We start from the raw sequence: 24,917 nt of genomic DNA, 5'->3' as shown, positions 1-24,917 counted from the left end.
TTTATGTAATCTAGTGATTTTTATGTGGAACTTTGCTCAATAGCTTAACAATAAGGAGATGTAGGACCATGAAACTCCTTATCACCACTAGGGGACTCCCCAGAGTCATACTACAGCAATTAGTTCGGTCAAATGTAATTTCGTTTAATTTTGGTGAATTTTTATGTAATCTAGTGATTTTTATGTGGAACTTTGCTCAATAGCTTAACACTTATGAGATGTAGGACCATGAAACTCCTTATCACCACTAGGGGACTCCCCAGAGTCATACTACAGCAATTATTTCGGTCAAATTTCATTTTGTTTAATTTTGGTGAATTTTTATGTAATCTAGTGATTTTTATGTGGAACTTTGCTCAATAGCTTAACACTTATGGGATATAGGACCATGAAACTCCTTATCACCACTAGGGGACTTCCCAGAGTCATACTACAGCAATTAGTTTGGTAAAATTTCATTTCGTTTAATTTTGGTGAATTTTCAAGTGCAATTTTGCTCAATAGCTTAAAACCTATAGGATGTAGGACCATGAAACTCCTTATCACCACTAGGGCACTCCCCAGAGTCATACTACAGCAATTAGTTTGATAAAATTTTAATTTAGTTTAATTTGGGTGAATTTGTACATGGAATTTTGCTCAATAGTTTACCACTTATGGGATGTAGGACCATGAAACTCCATATCACCTCTAGGGGGCTCCCTAGAGTCATACTACATTATTTTGGTTGAATTTCAATTTGTTCACACGGTCGCAACGGAAAACGCGTCGAGTCGCTCGGCTAGCGCCTCGCTCAGCGGCGTTTTCCGTGGCCCATCATCACCAGAGACGGCGCCGCTCCGTCATGGATAATAAATACCAGGTCATCGTGTCGCTCCGTCATGGATAATAACTACTGGGTTGTCCAGTAGCCTCTTGCCACATATCAAGCGCTTCTCTCCAAACTTACGGTTCTCTCCAAACGTACTATTACATATAAACTACATTGCTCAAACAGTACACACTACCTTAACTACGATATATAGGGAGAGACTCATGGAGAGGACATCAAGTAGAACTAAAAGACATGCAAGCCATTTTATCAAACACACTACCTTGACTACAATGTAGGGAGGGATTAGTGGACATACATATACACACACACACACACACACACACACACACACACACAGAACTTTTTTTAAATTATTCCGCGCCTGGGGGCCGCGGCCTTCCCCTCCGAGGAAAGGCTGCACACACACACACACACACACACACACACACACACACACACACACACACACACACACACACACACACACACACACACACACACACACACACACACACACACACACACACACACACACACACACACACACCTGGTATACTCAAAAATATAGTGGGTACAGCCTTGATGTCCCCATCCTCTGTTTTGGTAACCACTGGCCGGCATCGGCTGATTGAGTTTCAAAGTTATCACAAGCAGTGGTGGACAGTAACTGAATAAATGTACTTAAGTACTGTACTTAAGTACAGATTTTGGGGATTTGTACTTTACTTGAGTATTTGATGTTTTTGATACTTTTTACTCTTACTCAAGTACATTTCCTAGACAAATATCTGTACTCTTACTCAAGAACATTTCTAAGAAGGCTGAAAAGTACTGAGTACTTTGAAGTTGAAGGAGGGAAGGGAGGAGGGAAAGGGAAGGGAGGAAGGAGGGGAGGAAGGGAGGAGGGAGGGGGGAGCAAAGGAAGGAGGGAACGACGGAAGGAAATGTACTTTTACTTTTACTGTTACTTTTACTGTAAGTAATTTTAAAAGCATGTACTCTTCTATACTTAAGTACATTTAAAACCATGTACTTTTTTACTCTTACTCAAGTAATATTGCACTTTTACCTTAGCGCTAGGTATACTCTTGGTTGCTTGTTTTTACAGGAAATGCACTTAAGACCTCTGGTGATTAGTAGTTTCGTTCCCTACCTATGTTGAATGCACTTATTGTAAGTCGCTTTGGATAAAAGCGTCTGCTAATGACTGTAATGTAATGTAATGTAATGTAATGTAACATTGTAACTGGGCTACTTTACTTGTTAGGCCACGGGCACACCAAAATCCTCTGGCTGCGGATTTGTGGATTCCTACAATGCATTGCTATGGGAATGCAGCGGATTTCCGCCCTTTAAAGGGAGTATAAACGTTGGTATTTATTGCAAGGTTGCAAGGTTTTTTCATTATTTGGAAAATTTGAAAGCATGCAACATTTGAGGATGAGTCAATATGCTGTTTTCACTCTTTCCTTTTATTTCTCTTCTCTCTTTTCTTTCTTTTTCTCTCTTTTCCTTTCTTCTGTTCTCAATGCTTTCTCTTCTAGTTTTCCCTTCCCCCCTCTTTTAATTTCAAGGGGTGGACAGGTGGGTGGGGAGGTATAGGGAAGGGGTACTAGGAAGTAGGAGGATAGCTGAAGGGTACGTTTTTTTTTTTTTTTAAACAGAAAAACCACAAGAAAGCACTGACCTTGGAACCACTGGTAAACTACCGGTAACTGTAACTATGCAAAGTCATGAAATATGTATTTACATATATAATGAACTATGTAATATATTGTATATCATGAACTACGTACTCACATATATAATCACGTGATGTATCATTGCATAATTGTGGAATAAAACTTAAATAAAAAAAAATAAAAAATATGTAGGGCTACTGAACAATCATCAAACATATCATTTAGCTGACAATCAAGGACAATATACATATAGCTGTAGCATCAAAACTTATCATGGCAATACAGTATATATAGCCACTTAGAATGAAATAAGGGCTTATTATGTACTATGGGCTCAAAATGTAATAACAGTATAGTACATTATTACATTATAGAAAAATCTGTTATTATGTAATTTTCTCATCTTTTATATTATTTTTTTGATCTGATTATTACATATGAGTTTTAATCATTATTTTAATTACATTAATCCAGCATCAAAATGTACAGTATTAATTACATAAATTACATTAAGCATCAACTCGATGGTTTGGATAAGGTCTATCTAGTCTTCCCATGTCCAATCTTTTGTTAGTTTTCTTTATTTTACATCTCATACTCCTCTTGATCCAAACATTAGATATCCATTTGTGACTCTTCTTGGTAGACTCCTGTCTAGACTAATCAGTGATTACAACAGGTGCTGTTCAATTGGGCTCTGGCTCTCCTTCGAGATTGCTTGCTGTTCACTCAGTCTTACTTTGGAGAAGTACCAGTCAACCACATTATTTTTCAAACATAACCACACTTACTGCTGGCAAGTCTTTTGGATATCTTCAGGATTTCTGGAAACTTCTTATCCAATACAAGTAAGTATTTTTCCCTCCTTTGTCAATTCTTGTAATTGTAAATATGTTTTGCCAAAGAAGCGTTTATTTATTTCAATGCTTTATTTTGATAGTAGATTTGCATATATAATATGCAGGCAGTTCAAAATAAGTGAAAAGCATTGTAGAAAACTAAATCTGTGTGATGTATTAATTCACATTTAGTACAGGCACATTGTTTATTTTCAAACTAAATCCATCAGAAACACAGGGATTTCTTAGGACTGTTTATATATTGTTACTAACCCATTAATGAAACAACACGTTGAAAGTGTTTCTTTTGCAAAGTGTTTGAGGTTAACCCATTTTCATGAACAAACCTAGATTGTTGACTGATTTCTTTCTAAAATGTTATATTAAAGAATATATATATGTGAGGGGAGGGGGTCAGCTCGACCTGAACTACTAATTACTCACTCCACTTCAAAGGGGGTTTGCATTTAGTTTACTGATTGGCCCATCCAACTCTCTTTCTTGTTCTGTACTCGTTAGTGTCAATTGAAGTATCAAAGACACCCGATTCCCCTCTATGACAGGTTTGATGCCTGTCAGAGAGGGGAGGGGTTATTCACTTCTCTTCCATCACTTGGGGAAGGTCATGAATATTTATGTCCATTCAGGACAGGCAATGACAGTAAGGCCTCCAAGCTTGCCCCCAGCAGGTAAATTAAACTGCAGTTCAGGTTAGGGCATTCACGAATAGTGATTTTTAGTATTCGAATTATTCGACCTATAAGTATTCGAATATTCGATTAATCGATTTGATTATAAAAAATAAAATAATAAAAAAATAAAAAATAAAAAAAATAAAAAGTTTTTTTTTTTTTTTTTTTTTTCAATGACATTGATGACTGGACTCAAGGAATGCGAGTTGACGTCACACCAGAGCTCACAGCTGCGTGTCTGCTGCAGAAAAGCCACAAAAAAAACAAAAAATCAAAAAAAACAAAACAAAAAAAAACTTTTTTTTTTTTTTTTTTTTTTTTATCGAATAATCGAATAGTGGTTTGATAGTCGAATAGTCGGTTTGATAGTCGAATATTCGAATATTCGATTATTCTGTTAATGCCCTAGTTCAGGTGAAGTTTACATTCAGGTTGCCCGACCTAGCAAGTGCCTGTTACAGAGGACAGAACCATCTCTAAACACAACATCAGAGTGAGCTAAATTGCTCCCTCCACTTCAAAGGGGTTTTGCATTTAGTTTACTGATTGGGCCATCAAACACTTGTTCTGTACTCCTTAGTGTCAACTGAAGGATCAAACACACCTGATTCCCCTCTCTGACAGCTTTGATGCCTGTACAATCGCTGTTTCTTTTTATTTTTTTGATTTGCTGACTCTGGATCTATCTATCTATCTATCTATCTATCTATTTATCTATCTATGTTAATGATACCAGCTTGTTACGCTAATTATGAATATTGCCCAACAAGTGCTGCTTAGCATTTGTTAGTTTCTAAATGATGGGGACCCTTATTCTACAATTATAAATTAAATAGTAGGGTCTTCAAAATGTCCAGGTCCACATTCCGGTGAAAAATTGAGTAATTTAATATAAAAAATAAGGGGCGTGGACGTAATGGCTCAATGGCGCCCCCTACAAAATGTCAAAGACGCAGCCCTACTATACGGTTTCACGTAGACGTATGAAAATCGGTACACACGTGTATCTTGTCCGTACGTAAAAAAAAAGTGTCTTGGCGTTATGTACGAAACCAAACAGGAAGTCAGCCATTTTTAAGCGTTTAAGCTGCAATTTGGCAAATTTTATGCCATTTTCACAGGTGGTACTTTAACGAACACCTCCTGAGGGTTGATCGGATCAACCTGAAATGCAGTCAGGACACACAAGACACCTTTTTTAGGCTATAACTCATGAACCGTTTGTCGTACAAACTTGTAGTTGGTGTCATTTGACTTGGTTCACAGTCCTTGAACTTAATTGGTGCAGCTTAGCTCCGCCCCCTCTTCTGATTGGTCGATATGTGATTTTGTTTTAGCTTTAACTCATCAACCGTTAGTCGTAGAAACTTGTGGGTAGTGTCATTTGACTTGGTTCAGAGTCCTTGACCTTAATTGGTGCAGCTTAGCTCCGCCCCCTCTTCTGATTGGTCGATACGTGATTGATCCTTTTTTTGGCTATAACTCATCAACCGTTTGTCATATGAACTTGTGGGTGGTGTCATTTCACCTGGTTAAGAGTCCTTGTCCGTAATTGGTGTAACCTAGCTCCGCCCCCTCTTCTGACTTGTGGGTGGCGGCGAAGGCCCGGACAATGCTGCTTGCAGCTTAAATTTAGTTTATTTTTTGATATTTGGGCAATTCTTCTTGGACACCAAGCTCCAATGGTGTTTTCCATCCACCCAAACACACAAAACCCCCACAACACACCCACAAAGACGTCAAACCATCGGAAATAGCTAATTGAAAAAAGGAAAAGCTTACAGGAGCCAGGGGGAGAACCCTATATGTGCTTACCTCTCTGAATAATTATGGCCTCACTGTCTATATATCTATATATCAATCAATCTGTCTATCTATGAACATGAATATGATCCTTTAGAGTTGGTATTATACTAACCTGAACCTCTTTCCTCCTGTTTAAAGGTGAGCACAATGCGATTTAAAAAAGGAGGCAAAATCCAAAGGAAGGACTTATGGAGTGTTGCTGGAGGGACACAGGTTGTCGTGTCATCGATGAAGAGTGTCAACCTTTCCAAAAAGGACACAACTTACTCTTCAGCTATATGGACAGAACTGTCCAGAAAGTTATTTGGCACCACCAACAAAAAAAATAATCATTGGCTGTGGGTCATTTGGACCGAAAATCGAAATGGAGTCAGAGATTTGGTGACACATGAAGAAAACACAAACCCACAGGATAAACATAATTCACTAATACCAGAGGACTCCAACCAGCACAAACAAGACACAAACCGACATGAGGAACATGAGACACTAACTCCAAGGGACTCCAACCAACAGGGGGAACAAGGCACAAATCAAAATGACGAACAGGACACACTAACACCAAGGGACTCCAACCAACAGGTTGACCCCAATGCAAACACAAACCCACAGGATAAACATAATTCACTAATACCAGAGGACTCCAACCAGCACAAACAAGACACAAACCGACATGAGGAACATGAGACACTAACTCCAAGGGACTCCAACCAACAGGGGGAACAAGGCACAAATCAAAATGACGAACAGGACACACTAACACCAAGGGACTCCAACCAACAGGTTGACCCCAATGCAAACACAAACCCACAGGATAAACATAATTCACTAATACCAGAGGACTCCAACCAGCACAAACAAGACACAAACCGACATGAGGAACATGAGACACTAACTCCAAGGGACTCCAACCAACAGGGGGAACAAGGCACAAATCAAAATGACGAACAGGACACACTAACACCAAGGGACTCCAACCAACAGGTTGACCCCAATGCAAACACAAACCCACAGGATAAACATAATTCACTAATACCAAAGGACTCCAACCAGCACAAACAAGACACAAACCGACATGAGGAACATGAGACACTAACTCCAAGGGACTCCAACCAACAGGGGGAACAAGGCACAAATCAAAATGACGAACAGGAGACACTAACACCAAGGGACTCCAACCAACAGGTTGACCCCAATGCAAACAAAAAAGAATGGAGAAAGTTGCCATCCGTGGAAAAGAAATTTACAATTTCTATAGACCCAACAAAGTGGAGAAGAATCACACCCCTTGCTGGTACTTCTAAATTGAGGAAGCCATGGACAAACATATTTTATAAAGAATTCCGGAAAATTAACCCATGTTGCACCCTAGTATTCAAAGGTCACCACATAAAAGCTCCTGAAAGCCGAAAAAAAACCAGTCCATATCTCAACATCACAGCCAATTGCACATTCCCATCTTGCAGTGCAAGGTACTTTTTCAAAATCCAACAGGAGCCACAAGCCACAAGACCGGTAAAGGTTATGGTTTGGCAAACTGGCAAGATAACACATAAAAAAAAAGAATTCAAGAAAAGACCAGCAACAGGGAAAAAAAGAGCTAAAATTGCCAAAGCTCTCAGACAAGGGGTTGGAAACTACTTCTACAGGAAACTGAAAGAAACACCGCATGTAGAATTAGTCTCAGGAAATATCAGCAGGAGTCTGAACAAAAACGTCCTGAAGGTCATTAAATCTGAGTTCTCCAAAAGGAATAGGATGCATGACGATGTGTTTATGGAGATGTATCTAACCCAAAACATAATGCGAGAGTGTGACACCGGTTTCCAGAAAATATCAGGATATATCCAACTCTTGCAGGTGGACCCCTTTTGCATCCACATGTACACAGAGACAGGGATCAACATTCTTGTGCACCATCTGCGTGAAAAGAAACCACGCACCCCAGTGACCCTTTATTTGGATGCCACAGGAAATGTTGTCTCCAAACTCCCCAATCAGCCAAAAAGGGTACTGTACTACTGTCTCACACTTCCTGGTGGTGGTCCAAATGCACCCCCCCTTCCTGTCTGCGAAATGCTCACAAACGAGCACTCGATACCACCAATCACATTCTGGTTGATGCAATTCCTGCGAACCCTGTCCCAGTACACCAGTGTACGAGTCCATCAGGTGGAAACGGACTACAGCTGGGCACTTCTACAAAGTGTGGCTCTATCCTTCAATAAGGAGAGTGTAGTCGGCTACCTGGACAGGGCTTTTGCTATTTGCTCTAATAGTAGGACATGGGAGGACATCAGACAGTATACGGTCATCCATATCTGCTCTGCGCATGTCATCAAAGCGGTCACAACATCAATTGGGAAGAAAACACCCGATCGGGGGTTGAAGGAGTTTGCTACTTTTGTATTTGCCAGGTTGCAAAACACAACCTCTCTGACCACTGCACTGGATATATTCCGGTCTTTGTGCATCGTGTTTCATTGCAAATACAAAAGTAGCACTCTCCTCACCCACCTCAAGACTGTCCAGGACCTCATCCAGAACAGCAAGATCCCCAACTTAGAGGAACCTGACGTTGGAGATAGACCCTCTATTGAGGAGGAGGAGGAAGGAAGACAAAATGCCCACACCATAGTTGGCAAATCCCCCTTCACCCACCTCTTCAAGAGGGTCTTGGGTGAGGCCCTGGAGGAACTGGCGGATGCACAGTCCACGCAACAGGAAAATCCGTATTATTGTCCTGGCATTGTTGATGTCCTATTTGACAATTATCTTGGGATCTTCCCACTTTGGAGTGGTGTACTGCTGGGAGACCTAAAACGCTATGCATCTGACAAAGACAGCGACCTAACAATTGACCCAATTAAAACCAGGGACACCAACTGTCATGTGGAAAGGTGGTTTGGAATTGTAAAGAATTCCATTCTTCAAAAGAAGAAGCGCCTGAGGCCAGGGGCATTTGTCCGGAAACTGTATGGCTCCCTACAGGGAAGATACAGAGAACACATGATGTCCCATGATCTCTCTGATACACCCCCACCAGCAAAGAAATCCAAAAAGGACATCTCTCAGTCACAGGAGAGTTGGGCCAAGAGAGATGACACAAAGCCTCCCAACGCGCGATCCAAATATTTCTCTCCTCCAGAGACTGTCCCAGTTCCTCGGATAGCAAAATCCAAAAAACGGCAGAAACTGGGTGATGAGAAGAAGACCGGTAGCAAGGGTTCAATTTTGGATCCTGTAGCAGAGGTACTGATGCTAAAAAACAATTATAAAAGTAAAATTGATCTTATTAAAAAGGGTATTATGACATTTAACTTTAATGAAACATTTCATTTTTGTGGTAAATGTGCAAAGATATTAAAATGAATGGTGTACCTTTTATGTCCTGTAAAGGTTGATGGCCTGCTGGTTGATGGAACACTCTCTGGAACAAAGACTATACAACTGCAGAAGAAGAGCATCCCTGACCTTGATGGTTCAGGTCCTAATGAAGAGGTATTTTATTCTTTGTGACTGTTGTAGTGGTGTAGCATTGAAGGGGTGTAATAGATTATTAACACTATGGCGTAATCTCTGTGACTGTTTGGAGTAGTGTAGTGGTGTAATAACACTATAGCCTAATCTCTGTGACTGTTTGGAGTAGTGTAGTGGTGTAATAATACTATAGTCTAATCTTTGTAACAGTTTCGAGTAGTGTAGTGGTGTAATAATACTTTAGCCTAATCTTTGTAACTGTTTGGAATAGTGTAGTGGTGTAATAATACTTTAGCCTAATCTTTGTAACTGTTTGGAATAGTGTAGTGGTGTAATAGATTAATAACACTATAGCCTAATCTTTGTAACTGTTTGGAATAGTGTTGTGGTGTAATAATACTTTAGCCTAATCTTTGTAACTGTTTGGAGTAGTGTAGTATTGTAGGACTTTAATTGATTAATAACACTATAGCCTTACCTGTGTGACAGGTTGGAGTGTTGTAGTATTGGAGAAGTGAAATAGATTAATAACGTGTTGTGTAATAATAAATGCTGTATTATTATTATTTTTGTCCTGTAAGGGTGATGGCCTGTCCCATACCGGACCAGTCTCTGATACAAAGACAAAGACAACAACCCAACTGCAGACTGCATATAGTTCAGATAAGGAAGAGGTGAATTGCATAAAAGAGAAATGGCATACAGTAAATCCTTTTTACAAGGACAGTATTTATCATGAGAAAACATTCACAAATTTTAAAATTGTAAATACTATGTCGTATTATTTTTTAAATCTGTGATAGCACGAGTATTCACATTCTCTACTTGAGTAAAAGTATCATTGCTGCAATGTAGAAATACTCTGCTACAAGTCATATTCTTGAATTCCAAATGAAAGTATAAATGCGTTGGTATGAAAATGTAATTAAAGTATCAAATGTAAAAGATAATGGCACACCTACAAACATGTAGATTGTATAAACTTGTAGATCGTATATTTTCAAATATACTGAGTATGAGATAGTGCAAAAGTGGTTAATGTATCTATTATAAAGTTAGAACTAAAACTAAGAACTAAAGAGTTCAAATGAATGTAATGTAGTAAAAATAGCATCTCAGATTTTTGGATCTGAGATGTAGTGGGGTGGAAGTAAAATAACTGGAAATCGGAAATACTCAACTAAAGTTCTAATACCTCAAAACTGTATTATGTATGGTCGTATAGTAAATACACTTCATTGCTATACACTGTTTTTTTTAATGTTTTTATCCTTTTAGATTGATGCTCTTTGGGGACAAGCCGAAGCAACTGAGGTTGTTGTGGCTGTTGTGCGAAATTCTAAACAGAGGCAGAATTTCACCCTGCGGCACAAAGAGTTCATGAGTTTACGGCCTGATGCTTTGATCATAGGCGAGGTAAGTAAAAGTATAATATTTTTCTCAAATGACTGTTTAACAATAACTTAATCATTCAGTTGCACATCAGTATAAGTATAAGTAAGAACGTAACAAAACAAGTTGTCATGTTGGTCTATAACCTTTCTCTAAAATTTGTCCCAAAGGTACTAGAGAATTACCTCTGTGTGACCCTCAACTCGATGGGCAAAGTCGGCTGTCTCTTTCAGTTGGATCACTATGTGACTGGTGTCATTATAAATGGCAACAGAGAGCAGGTGGCCAGACAAAGCTTACACAGTGTGAGTTCATTGTTTAAAACACTTTCATAGTTTAATCTACATAATTAGTATTGTGCTCGAAATATCGGAAAGTGCAGTTTGTTAACACCTTCATGTCCCTGGAAATGTGTGTAATACATATTAATATAGTATAATCTTATCTGTGTGGCCAGTTGGAGTAGTGCAGTATTGTAGGAGTGTGTTAGATTATTATTACTGTTGTGTAATCGAAGTTTGTGGTTGTAGCACTATGGTAGGATTGCAATAAGATTAATATTATGTCTTAATATCTAATCTAATTAATATCTATGTGACTGGTTGTAGTAATGCGGTATTGTAAGTGTGTAATAGATTAATAATACTGTAGTGTCATCTATGTGACTGTTTGTAGTAGTGCAGTATTGTAGGAGTGTAATAAATTAATATGACTATAGTGTGATCTATGTTGCCGGATTGTAGTAGTGTAGCATTGGAGGAGTATAATAAAGTAATAGTACTGTAGTCTAATCTGTGTGACTGGTTGATATACACTATTAACATGACATCTCAGCTATGCTTCTTTGAATTTCAAATCGAAATTGATGTTTATATGCATTTTGACAGGTTTCATTCGATGACTATGACGGAGCCATTGGGTTTTTGAACCAGGACAATGTTCACTGGAAGTTTGTCGTAAGTAGATAACTACCCAAATGTGGATGCATCACCCGGGGTAAAACTCTCCCTCTCAACCCCTGGGCACAGATATGACCCCTGTGGGCTGAGGATCTTCAAGCTAACAATATGTGTTGTGAAGCTATACATGATGTGTTTTTGTCTTTGTTTTCCCCTCTAGATCAAGTCTGTATGACAAATAAGTAGTGTGGTTAAAGTATAATACCAAACTACGCTGTAGTATGGCTTTAAGACAGTATCTATAGTGTTTAATGCATGTTAAAACAAATATAATTTCTATATTTAAATTAACTAGTAAATAAATGAATGAAGTACATTTTGAGGCAAACACTTTACATTATAACTGTGTTATACATGAACACTAGGTGTTGTCTTTCCTTTGACTACTTGTGTTGGGTTAGGGTAATTATTCTCGTAATAAAAATTGGAAAATAGATGACAACATACTATTCAATATGACATGGCTATCTCTTCACGAATAAACCTAGTTATTGGCTCCAATCAAGAAATGTCAACATATTTCCATAAAACACACACACACACACACACACACACACACACACACACACACACACACACACACACACACACACACACACACATGCATTTTTAATCTTGTTGAACCCATTCCTGATGAACCAATTTTACAGCTTGAAATTATTGTATACTTTTTCCATACAGTATCTCCATGCCATCTCCAAAACAATATTTGTTGTGGATCCACTAGAAGGAGGAAAAGAACTGGAGGACTCAAAGTGTGCTTGCAACAAATTTGGGTAATAATAAATAGCTTATGGCATTAAAAAGTATACATAGAAATAAAACAATAATGTAAAATATAATAACAAATGATACTTCAAAAACTGTAGGCAGTACTTCAAGATGCGCCGGAACTGTTATGGAAAGGAGGATTGGGTGACCATTAAATGGAAACCCGGCCAGATTCCTCACTCCTTTCAGGAAGATGGCACGAGCTGTGGAGCATTTGTAATGCAGGTGATTCTATAAAAATGTCTACAATAAATTTACAACACCTAGAGTTACGGTCCAGATCATACAAAGTATATGTGTTACTTTCCCTCCTGACAGATGGCAAAGCAAGTAGTGAGGGACTTTCCCAACATCCCCCAAATGTTGGACATTGATCCATCTAAAGACGGCCAAAATCTTATAAGAAGAGAGATGGGAGCAGAAATACTTAGGGGATCAGGTATTGTTCCCATAAAAAAAATATTCTGTTTAACACCTTAAAGGTTTGCCATTAATAATGTGGTTGAAAATATTTTAGATGATTCGCCAAGTCCTGTGGTCAGAGTTCTGGTCAGTTTTTGATTGATATAAAGTAGTTCTGGTTGATTCGTTGGGGCCCAAGAACCTAAAATTAAAAATAGATGAATCCAAAAATCTCACATCATTTCTACTGTTGAACTATTTCTAACATATGGTGCTAGTTTTGTTCATCAGAAATATCACATGCTACTATTTTTGGTGACCAGTATAGACCTCTCCAGCGTGACGTCATACCACTCGATGGCAATGTTTGCCGGGTTCTAACAGATTCTAGTTGCATTGAAACTGCCATAGGGAAAACTTAGATCGCCTAATATAACAACTGTGTTCCAAACACAGACTCACCATCCTCTCGACTGGACTACATTTTCCATGAACAGTGATTTAAAACCCAGACGTTTAGTTTCTGACTTTTTTCTGCAGAATTAGCCAGAAACAGCCTATATATAATGTGAATGAATATCATAAATGAAGCAAAGCCACCCATCCTCACAGGCACGAGTGGATGATTTGTTTGTGTTTGGAACACAGTTGTTATATTAGGCGATCTAAGATTTCCCTATAACAGTTTCAATGCAACTAGAATCTGTTGGAACCCGGCTAACAGCAGTATGATGTCACGACTGGTGAGCTCTATCACTACACCACTGCAGCGTATTCCCCCCCAAAAGAGGCGCTTTGCAGTTAGCAGATCAGAACGAAGACAGCACTTTAGGTTAGAAATAGGTCCACGATACAAATAACACTAGTTTTGTGGATTAATCTATTTTTAATTTTGGGTTCTGGCCAAATGACCCCCGCCCCATCGGAACTACTTTATATTAATGAGAAACGGAGCAGAACTCCAACCACGGGACTCTGGGAATAGTTTAAAATATTTGCAACCACTTTATTAACGGCAAGTATTTCATACAGCTTTTTGTAAAAAGAAACGTGAACTAACCATTTTAACCTAACCAATGGCAAACTCAACGTGTCTCTTTCAGTGTCCAAAAAGAATTTCTGCTCCTATTGTGGTGACCATGATGTGCCCAAGGAGGCCATCAATGTGATTTGGGTGAGTGCAGTTGCTACTGTATTTGCTTGTACAGTCAGTTTTTTTTTTTTTTTTCTGTATCATATTACTTTGTACAAGTAACCTCCATTGCTGCCTCTGAGCTACTGTCTTTCCCCCTAGGCATAATAAAGGTATCTGTCTGATGATGATGGTGGCACTTTGAGAGACATATCTATTTTTATTTGGTACCTGGCGTGAAATGGTCGAGATATTCGGTTTACATATTTAACCGCTGTTTTGTAATTTCTTGGAGGAATTCTGCTCCCAACTCGTTTTTCTGCTGTAAGCAGAATTGCGAAACACAACCACTGTTTTAGACTGGCCATTAATGAATTACTCATGGGAGACAAGGGACAAGAGCTAAAGTATGGGATAGTACAAGATGATTTAGTATAGAATAATATTAAACTTTTTAATTAGCAATTATAAATTACTTGATAAACCTGAATGTAGTATGGAATAAACATAGTAAATAGCAAATGTGGAGTGAAATACGAAGAATGAAGGTAGTGCATGCTGCATCTTGTAATACCTTTTAGACGTTCTTTTCACATTTCTGTGTTTTTCATTTATATTTTTTGGCAGGTTCAATGTGATACCTGTGACAGATGGTACCACACACATTGCCTGGGAATGGAGGAGGCACAAATTCCAGAGGAAAACATCCCATGGCAATGTGTCTTGTGCACCAGCTGTTTCCCTCACAATCGGTAGGTTTATTATGGGTGAATCCAGGAGTACAAGAATAGCCAATCTGATGTGAGGATTTCTGATTTAAGTAGCCGTTTATTATCTATTTCTGAGTGGTACCAGACCGTCCAAGGTATGGGTCTTTGTGTGGCTCCCTGCCTGGGAGTAGACCCTGTTATCAAGGTCAGGGTTATTGTGTCCAAAATTGGGCAGAAGGTAAAATCACATGAACAAGACATAGACAAGGACATGATCACAAGATCTACATAACACCAGTACAAGTGTAATTACAACAATACAACATGTAACCTTCTCTTAACCAGTCCAGCAAATGAAAGCATGGAGTTTCAAGAACCAGAATACGAAGAGGCAGAGGGAACAGCTCAAGGCATATTAAAAGTACGTAGTTATACTGTGACTACTGTGACACCCTAAATTTCACCCACCCTTTAACTTTTCATCAGTGCGTTAGTAAACAAAGGTCTCACAGTATTATGCTCATATCTCCATACATGGAGATCATCCATTAGACGGAGAGGTATTGATTAACATACGTATAACTAAAGTTATTTGGTGTACCATAGATGACTCAGATTATTAGAACATGTCTTGGATGATCAGTTGGAACAGTATGCACCTCAACTCAATTTAGGTGGCCAAAACAAATATAGTTGACACCTGACCCATTATAAATTGATGCTGGAGAAGTTTTAGTTGAAGTAGATTATGTAATGAAGCTCTCTGTTTCCACAGCTGCCTGTAGAGATTTTACGTATGATCTTCCTCCATGTTGTGCACGAGGGAGGAGACCCCGCTATCCGAACCCTGGCTCTGACTTGCCGAAGATTCTGGGAAGTGGTGGGACAGGAGAGCTTTTTGCAGAAAGCTCACTTTGCCTGGCTTGACAGTAAGTTCTATCTCTCTTGTTTAGATGTGTGGACAAACTCAACAAATAAAGGTATCGACCATAATTATTTGGGTTGCCAAAAGGACAAGCAAGCTAGTTCTTATTTGCAGTATTAATTCATCTAGAGTAACCCCAAAAGACCATCGAAATGAATTTATGGAGTGGTGCCCTCCAGTAAAACAATTTATCTTTTCTGGATGTATAAACTATAAACTATAGATAATGGAACGCACAGTCACAAGCATTGATTTTCTTTAGCTTTATTGCGTCTTTGAATAAGAAAGTCAAGTTTTCATTGTATGAAACTGCATGGTGACTGATGTCTTTAAAGGATGCTGTGACAGGTGTCCAAGTCGACACCATCAAAGCAAAACCCTGCGTGAGGGTGAAACCTCGCACCTTGTAGCAACTCTTAATGTAATAATGGCTCATAATGTAATAAAGGCTCATAATGTAATAAGAAAAAATGTAATAAAAACTCAGAATGTAATAATCAGCTCATAATGTAATAAAAAAGATGAGCGCATAAAGTAATAACGGATTTTTCTATAATGTAACAATGTAGCCTAATAATGTGTTACATTAAGAACCTTCACATAGGAAACTCATAATGTAATAGAATGTCATAATGTAATAATGTCCTTTTTTATTACATTATGAGCTGATTATTACATTATGAGTTTTTATTACATTTATTTTATTACATTATGAGCCCTTATTACATTATGAGCCATTATTACATTATGAGTTGCTACACACCTTCCAGAATGATTCCGCATCACTGATGGTCTCAATGAACTGGATGCATTTCTTGTTTGGAGTTATTTAGCAAACAAATGCAGACGTGCCATTTTCATTACCAATGTATTTTTGGGCAGACCTTTTTCTTTTGGCCGCTGCAGGGAAAAAAATAACAACCCATAACTTTCCATTCTATTTGATTAAAGTGTCAAGTCGTAACAATTTTTCTCAAAACACTTAGACATAGAATGGGTTGGGAGTCGGTCTAGGTGGCTAAGGAGACCCTACCTTGAGCATCCATTTCTTGCGACGTAACCTATGTTTTTTATATGAGTGCTACTGTTCTTGACTTCTCAGGTTTGGGGATAACCTGGGACCACCTCAATCAGAAACACAGGAGGCCATGTACAATTGGATACTGCCGGCACTGCAACAGAAGGTACAAGGACATGGAAGGCTACCAGGGGGGACAAGGGAAAAGGGGACAATACACCAAATTTGTCTCCGAGAACGATTTGGCTGGATACTGCAGTTTGGACTGTTTTTACAATGATGGACGTTCTTTCCATGACCATGTTTAAGGCCGTTTATGGAGCAATCTATGCTTTACAATTACCCTGACCCTGGATTTGAATAATAAAGTTGGTAGGCATGAAAGAAATGTTGTCATGTTGATTGTTGTTGATTATGAAATTGCTTGACAGAGCAGGTTAACACATTTTGGTTTGACGTTATAAAAAGTCTTTGCTTACTGCTTACATAGCAGTCTTGTAAATGTATGTAAATAGTTGATCTACAGGATACTATATAAAAGCTCACAGTGCATACCTGGAAATTATGTGATTTTCCTTGTTTAAGCCTTGTGGGCTGTTTACATTCATTCACTTTAATACGTTAGGGAACCGTGCTTTAGATTACTGGGTCCTAATACGATCCCATCTAATGCATTTAGATTAATAACGCTAATCTACTCAATGTTATACTAATTTCATAATAAAATTGTAAACATAGTGTAATGTTGCATAGTCATATTAAGAAAATTGCTAACCCGCTCATAAGGTAAGTTCATATTGGAAAGAAAATGTCATCAGTATCTAAGTCAGGGTTATGTTGGTATCATATATCATGGTGAGTAGCATGTCATGATACTGACCCATATTAAGTACTGTCGCCATTGGGCATCCATACCATATTCATAAATAACATGTAGTACCATACACAGACATAAAAGGTTAGCAGGGCCAGCCAGGCAGTACCTTATATGTATAGCATTACACCAGGAGCCTGATCAGAGGTGGGGGTCACCCAAAGTAACAAAATCTGTACGGTAACGGAGGGATATACGTACTTTGAAACATGAAAGCCTTTTCAGATGAGAAAGATGATCTAAGAGACTAAGTCCATGTTTATGATGTCTACAAATGCATCTGTTACCATGGCACAATCATGTCACCTGTTTTAATTTACACAAAGTATCAAAGACATTTGTTCTAAATAAAGGTCATGTTTAGTCAATATTGGCCTTGGGTCTATTACTCTCTGAATCTGTCCTGAAGTTCTTATCTTGCCATAATTCAATTATTCAACCTAAATGAATGTGCACCACACTATATAAACCAAATCAGATGTATTAGAGTTGTGCTGTAATATTAGTAATGAAAAGGTATAGGGTGAGTAATGATACAAAATAAGTTACAGTAAGGTGTAATAATCATGTAACATCAGGTTTCGTGTAATAAAACAATACCGACATCACTCTGACTCATATGGCAACGGGTTTTGTTGCCTTGACAGATGGAGGGACGGACGGACAGACAGACAGACAAGATCTAGAGGTTTTCATAATAAACAAGGACCCTTCCCCTTAATCTCTCTTCTCCTCCTCATCCCTTGGTGTTGGTCTGTGTCACATCAGTGCAATTGTAACTAACACTGGGCTGACTCAGGTGCACGTCCCCAGTAAGGCCTGCCACTAACTCCACTTCCAGGGACCCGTTCCCCAGAGTTTCTGTGTGTATGTTCAGAAGATGTTGACCATTATCAAGAGGTGGAAAAAGAATAGCAGGCCATGTTAGCACAAGACAGTCAGTAATCCTCATGTCCCTTTATGACATGGGGAACTTCGCCTGTCTTCTCTCAATGTGCTATGCAAGCACTCTTTTACTCATGACAAGCAGATGTATGGATGGATGTATAAATGAAGGCACTGCAGGCCACAAATACATATACAAGTAATTCTACATTGGACATTTAAGTTTAAATAAGACTTAGATGCCATTCGATGCCATTGGGTAGATAATGCACTTGGGGATAACCATACATCACTGAGGCCTTGTGGACATTAGCTACTCAGAGAGAACAAGGTCTTGATACCACAAAAGATGTTCAACAAGAAGAGGACTAGGGATATAGAGGACTTGGGATATAGAACAGAATGACCCTGTTAGTGAATAACAATAATGCTTAGAAACAAGTCATAACATAACATAGTCATTTATGTTGCCATGGTAATATTTATAAGCTCTTATATGACATTAATGGTTAGTGCAGACCGCAAATGCGCACATGAAATTTTACCAAACTAATTGCTGTAGTATGACTCTGGGGAGTCCCCTAGTGGTGATAAGGAGTTGCATGGTCCTACATCTCATAAGTGTTGAGCTATTGAGCAAAGCTCCATATAGAAATTCACCAAAATTAAACGAAATGAAATTTTACCAAACTAATTGCTGTAGTATGACTCTGGGGAGTCCCCTAGTGGTGATAAGGAGTTTCAAGGTCCTACATCTCATAAGAGTTGAGCCATTGAGCAAAATTCCACATAAAAATTCACCAAAATTAAACGAAATGAAATTCGAACGAACTAATTTCTGTAGTATGATTCTGGGGAGCCCCCTAGAGGTGATATGGAGTTTCATGGTCCTACATCCTATAGGTTTTAAGCTATTGATCAAAATTGCACTTGAGAATTCACCAATATTAAACAAAATGAAATTTGACCGAACTAATTGCTGTAGTATGACTCTGCGGAGTCCCCTAGTGGTGATAAGGAGTTTCATGGTCCTACATCTCATAATTGTTAAGCTATTGAGCAAAGTTCCACATAAAAATCACTAGATTACATAAAGATTCACCAAAATTAAACGAAATGAAATTTGACTGAACTAATTGCTGTAGTATGACTCTGGGGAGTCCCCTAGTGGTGATAAGGAGTTTCATGGTCCTACATCTCATAAGTGTTAAGCTATTGAGCAAGGTTCCACATAAAAATCACTAGATTACATAAAAAATCACCAAAATTAAACGAAATGAAATTTGACCGAACTAATTGCTGTAGTATGACTCTGGGGAGCCCCCTAGAGGTGATATGGAGTTTCATGGTCCTACATCCTATAGATTTTAAGCTATTGAGCAAAATTGCACTTGAAAATTCACCAAAATTAAACGAAATGAAATTTGACCAAACTAATTGCTGTAGTATGACTCTGGGGAGTCCCCTAGTGGTGATAAGGAGTTTCATGGTCCTACATCTCATAAGTGTTAAGCTATTGAGCAAAGTTCCACATAAAAATCACTAGATTTCATAAAAATTCACCAAAATTAAACAAAATGAAATTCGACGAACTAATTTCTGTAGTATGATTCTGGGGAGCCCCCTAGAGGTGATATGGAGTTTCATGGTTCTACATCCTATAGGTTTTAAGCTATTGAGCAAAATTGCACTTGAGAATTCACCAATATTAAACGAAATGAAATTTGACCGAACTAATTGCTGTAGTATGACTCTGGGGAGTCCCCTAGTGGTGATAAGGAGTTTCATGGTCCTACATCTCATAATTGTTAAGCTATTGAGCAAAGTTCCACATAAAAATCACTAGATTACATAAACATTCACCAAAATTAAATGAAATGAAATTTGACCGAACTAATTGCTGTAGTATGACTCTGGGGAGTCCCCTAGTGGTGATAAGGAGTTTCATGGTCCTACATCTCATAAGTGTTAAGCTATTGAGCAAAGTTCCACATAAAAATCACTAGATTACATAAAAATTCACCAAAATTAAACGAAATGAAATTTGACCGAACTAATTGCTGTAGTATGACTCTGGGGAGTCCCCTAGTGGTGATAAGGAGTTTCATGGTCCTACATCTCATAAGTGTTAAGTTATTGAGCAAGGTTCCACATAAAAATCACTAGATTACATAAAAATTCACCAAAATTAAACGAAATGAAATTTGACCGAACTAATTGCTGTAGTATGACTCTGGGGAGCCCCCTAGAGGTGATATGGAGTTTCATGGTCCTACATCCTATAGATTTTAAGCTATTGAGCAAAATTGCACTTGAAAATTCACCAAAATTAAACGAAATGAAATTTGACCAAACTAATTGCTGTAGTATGACTCTGGGGAGTCCCCTAGTGGTGATAAGGAGTTTCATGGTCCTACATCTCATAAGTGTTAAGCTATTGAGCAAAGTTCCACATAAAAATCACTAGATTTCATAAAAATTCACCAAAATTAAACGAAATTAAATTTGACCGAACTAATTGCTGTAGTATGACTCTGGGGAGTCCCCTAGTGGTGATAAGGAGTTTCATGGTCCTACATCTCATAAGTGTTAAGCTATTGAGCAAGGTTCCACATAAAAATCACTAGATTACATAAAAATTCACCAAAATTAAACGAAATGAAATTTGACCGAACTAATTGCTGTAGTATGACTCTGGGGAGCCCCCTAGAGGTGATATGGAGTTTCATGGTCCTACATCCTATAGATTTTAAGCTATTGAGCAAAATTGCACTTGAAAATTCACCAAAATTAAACGAAATGAAATTTGACCAAACTAATTGCTGTAGTATGACTCTGGGGAGTCCCCTAGTGGTGATAAGGAGTTTCATGGTCCTACATCTCATAAGTGTTAAGCTATTGAGCAAAGTTCCACATAAAAATCACTAGATTTCATAAAAAATCACCAAAATTAAACGAAATGAAATTCGACGAACTAATTTCTGTAGTATGATTCTGGGGAGCCCCCTAGAGGTGATATGGAGTTTCATGGTCCTACATCCTATAGGTTTTAAGCTATTGAGCAAAATTGCACTTGAGAATTCACCAATATTAAACGAAATGAAATTTGACCAAACTAATTGCTGTAGTATGACTCTGGGGAGTCCCCTAGTGGTGATAAGGAGTTTCATGGTCCTACATCTCATAATTGTTAAGCTATTGAGCAAAGTTCCACATAAAAATCACTAGATTACATAAACATTCACCAAAATTAAATGAAATGAAATTTGACCAAACTAATTGCTGTAGTATGACTCTGGGGAGTCCCCTAGTGGTGATAAGGAGTTTCATGGTCCTACATCTCATAAGTGTTAAGCTATTGAGCAAAGTTCCACATAAAAATCACTAGATTACATAAACATTCACCAAAATTAAATGAAATGAAATTTGACCGAACTAATTGCTGTAGTATGACTCTGGGGAGTCCCCTAGAGGTGAAATGGAGTTTCATGGTCCTACATCCTATAGATTTTAAGCTATTGAGCAAAATTGCACTTGAAAATTCACCAAAATTAAACGAAATGAAATTTGACCAAACTAATTGCTGTAGTATGACTCTGGGGAGTCCCCTAGTGGTGATAAGGAGTTTCATGGTCCTACATCTCATAAGTGTTAAGCTATTGAGCAAAGTTCCACATAAAAATCACTAGATTTCATAGAAATTCACCAAAATTAAACGAAATGAAATTTGACCGAACTAATTGCTGTAGTATGACTCTGGGGAGTCCCCTAGTGGTGATAAGGAGTTTCATGGTCCTACATCTCATAAGTGTTAAGCTATTGAGCAAAGTTCCACATAAAATTCACTAGATTACATAAAAAATCACCAAAATTAAACGAAATGAAATTTGACCAAACTAATTGCTGTAGTATGACTCTGGGGAGTCCCCTAGTGGTGATAAGGAGTTTCATGGTCCTACATCTCATAAGTGTTAAGCTATTGAGCAAAGTTCCACATAAAAATCACTAGATTTCATAGAAATTCACCAAAATTAAACGAAATGAAATTTGACCGAACTAATTGCTGTAGTATGACTCTGGGGAGTCCCCTAGTGGTGATAAGGAGTTTCATGGTCCTACATCTCATAAGTGTTAAGCTATTGAGCAAAGTTCCACATAAAAATCACTAGATTACATAAGAATTCACCAAAATTAAACAAAATGAAATTTGACCGAACTAATTGCTGTAGTATGACTCTTGGGAGCCCCCTACAGGTGTTATGGAGTTTCATGGTCCTACATCCTATAGGTTTTAAGCTATTGAGCAAAATTGCATTTGAAAATTCACCAAAATGAATCAAATTGAAATGTTACCAAACTAATTGCTGTAGTATGACCTGGGAGAGCCCCCTAGTGGTGATATGGAGTTTCATGGTCCTACATCTCATAAGTGTTTAGCTATTGAGCAAAGTTCCACATAAAAATCAATAGATTACATAAAGATTCACCAAAATTAAACAAATTTAAATTTTACCAAACTAATTGTTGTAGTTTGACTCTGGGGAGCCCCCTACAGGTGATATGGAGTTATATGGTTCTACATCCTATAGGTGTTAAGCTATTGAGCAAAATTACACTTGAAAATTCACAAAAATTAAACGAAATGAAATTTGACCGAACTAATTGCTGTAGTATGACTCTGGGGAGCCCCCTAGTGGTGATATGGAGTTTCAGGGTTCTACATCCCATAAGTGTTAAGCTATTGAGCAAAATTCATCATAAAAATCACTAAATTACATAAGAATTCAACAAAATTTAAAAAAAATTAAAATGTACCAAACTAATTGCTGTAGTATGACTCTGAGGAGCCCCCTAGTGGTGGAATAGAATTTCATGGTCCTACATCTCATAAGTGTTAAGCTATTGACCAAAATTGCACATAAAAATTCACCAAAATTGAACAAATTGAAAATGTAACAAACTAATTGCTGTAGTATGACATCGGGGAGCCCCTTAGTATTCATAGGGATTTTCATGATCCTACACTTCATAAATGGTAAGCTATTGAGCAAAATTCCTCTTAAAAAATCAACAAAAGTAATTAAATTATTTATTTTATTAAATAAATGTTGTAGTACAACCATAAGTGTGCCATCGATGTGTGGTGTGAATTTGGTGATGATACTTTGCCTATAAATTAAGTTATTGATTTTTTTCACTTTGGGTGTTGCACTTTGTAGACGGTCCCTAGCGAATCTGTTGCGAATCCGTGAATCTCGTTCTATCTTTACTCAACTGCAAGAGAACCACATGTCAAGCCACACAGTCACCACCAAGCGCTAAAAGGTTGCAAACGGATTAAACTGTTATCTTACCCCGGATACTGAGATGCATCAGCTATTATAGCCCGTCGCGTTTTTTAACATCAACGATGTCTGTTTTAAGTCACTCTCCTTTCAATAATGAGTAAATGAACTTACTTACCTCAAATCAAACGGAGGTCCAGTGGATCAGAAGACAGTTCTTGGACAGAGGTTGAAATGTTGCTTCAGATCCAGGGAGGCTGGGCTTGGATCTGAACACCTCATGTCATGAAAGCACCTACAGATGCCGTGCCATTTCAAACATGCCCATTACACTCAACTTTTTGCGCTTTTAACGGTACAACAAAAGCGGCCAAAATATTATGTTGCCATGATTATTATCCACAAATCGTGGTGGCGCTCATTCAAAACTATAGATTCAAGATATTCTCCTCTTGTGCACGCTGACATATTCGTCCACGCCCACACACGACGTCACCTGGCAAATTTTCACCCACGGATGAAAAAAGCGAGCAGCCTATGGATGCGAGTGCTGCTGTTACGTGGACGTGGGGAAAAGCCGGGCGTCGCCGGTAGCGTGATAGAAGCGCGACACCTGACTGCGTGTTCAAGAATGACACCGCGCACGGTGAATGCGTGCACACGGTGCTGGAGGAGGAACGCGTGTCGTCATTGCGTTTGGTGGTATGGTTGGTACAGAGCAGATCAAAAGAGTGAGAGAGACCTTCAGATTGATAAACAGAGAGAGAGTGTGTGAGAGAGAGAGAGAGAGAGAGAGAGAGAGAGAGAGAGAGAGAGAGAGACACAGAGAGAGACAGAGATGATGAGTTACTTCCTACATCCTCCTACAATATTGTCAATATGTGCAACTGCTGCAAATATGCATCAAAGAAAATGGTGTGCAGAGTTTCTAAATTCATCAGTATCTAGCCCAATAAGACCTGAGGCCGATTCTACAAATGTCTTCTAAATCAGTAGCTCTCACACTTTCAAGATTTTTCAAAAATGTTCAAAAATAGCAGATGCACGAAGTGACGCGCTGTGAGCTTGTATATCTGCTATTTTTGAATAGCCAACGCTAAAATCTAAAATGACACAGATGCTTTCCCGGTTTTAATGGGCTAGGCCAATGTGACATGGCATATAACAAAAGTATGTTGAAAAGTGATATGACAAATATAGAAGAGTGCATAGTAAAGTTGTATCTGGCGAGTATGACCCAGATTGTGGGGG

At 38.3% G+C, this 24,917-nt stretch overlaps 1 protein-coding gene across 1 annotated transcript in view; it reads right to left on the bottom strand.

The window, feature by feature from the left end:
• Positions 1-24,158, bottom strand: part of jakmip1 (janus kinase and microtubule interacting protein 1) — a 61,879-nt gene extending 37,721 nt beyond the window's left edge. The window contains exon 1 of the mRNA XM_084042136.1: positions 23,845-24,158. The gene's annotated coding sequence lies outside the window, so the exon portion shown is untranslated. The remainder of the gene's footprint in view (positions 1-23,844) is intronic.
• Between the last annotated feature and the right edge of the window lie 759 nt (positions 24,159-24,917).

This window comes from Gymnoscopelus microlampas (assembly GCF_963454915.1).
Source record: "Gymnoscopelus microlampas genome assembly, chromosome: 18".
NCBI classification, from domain to species: domain Eukaryota; kingdom Metazoa; phylum Chordata; class Actinopteri; order Myctophiformes; family Myctophidae; genus Gymnoscopelus; species Gymnoscopelus microlampas.
The sequence above is the reverse complement of the archived record's forward strand: the minus strand, read 5'-3'. Positions and strand labels throughout refer to the sequence as shown.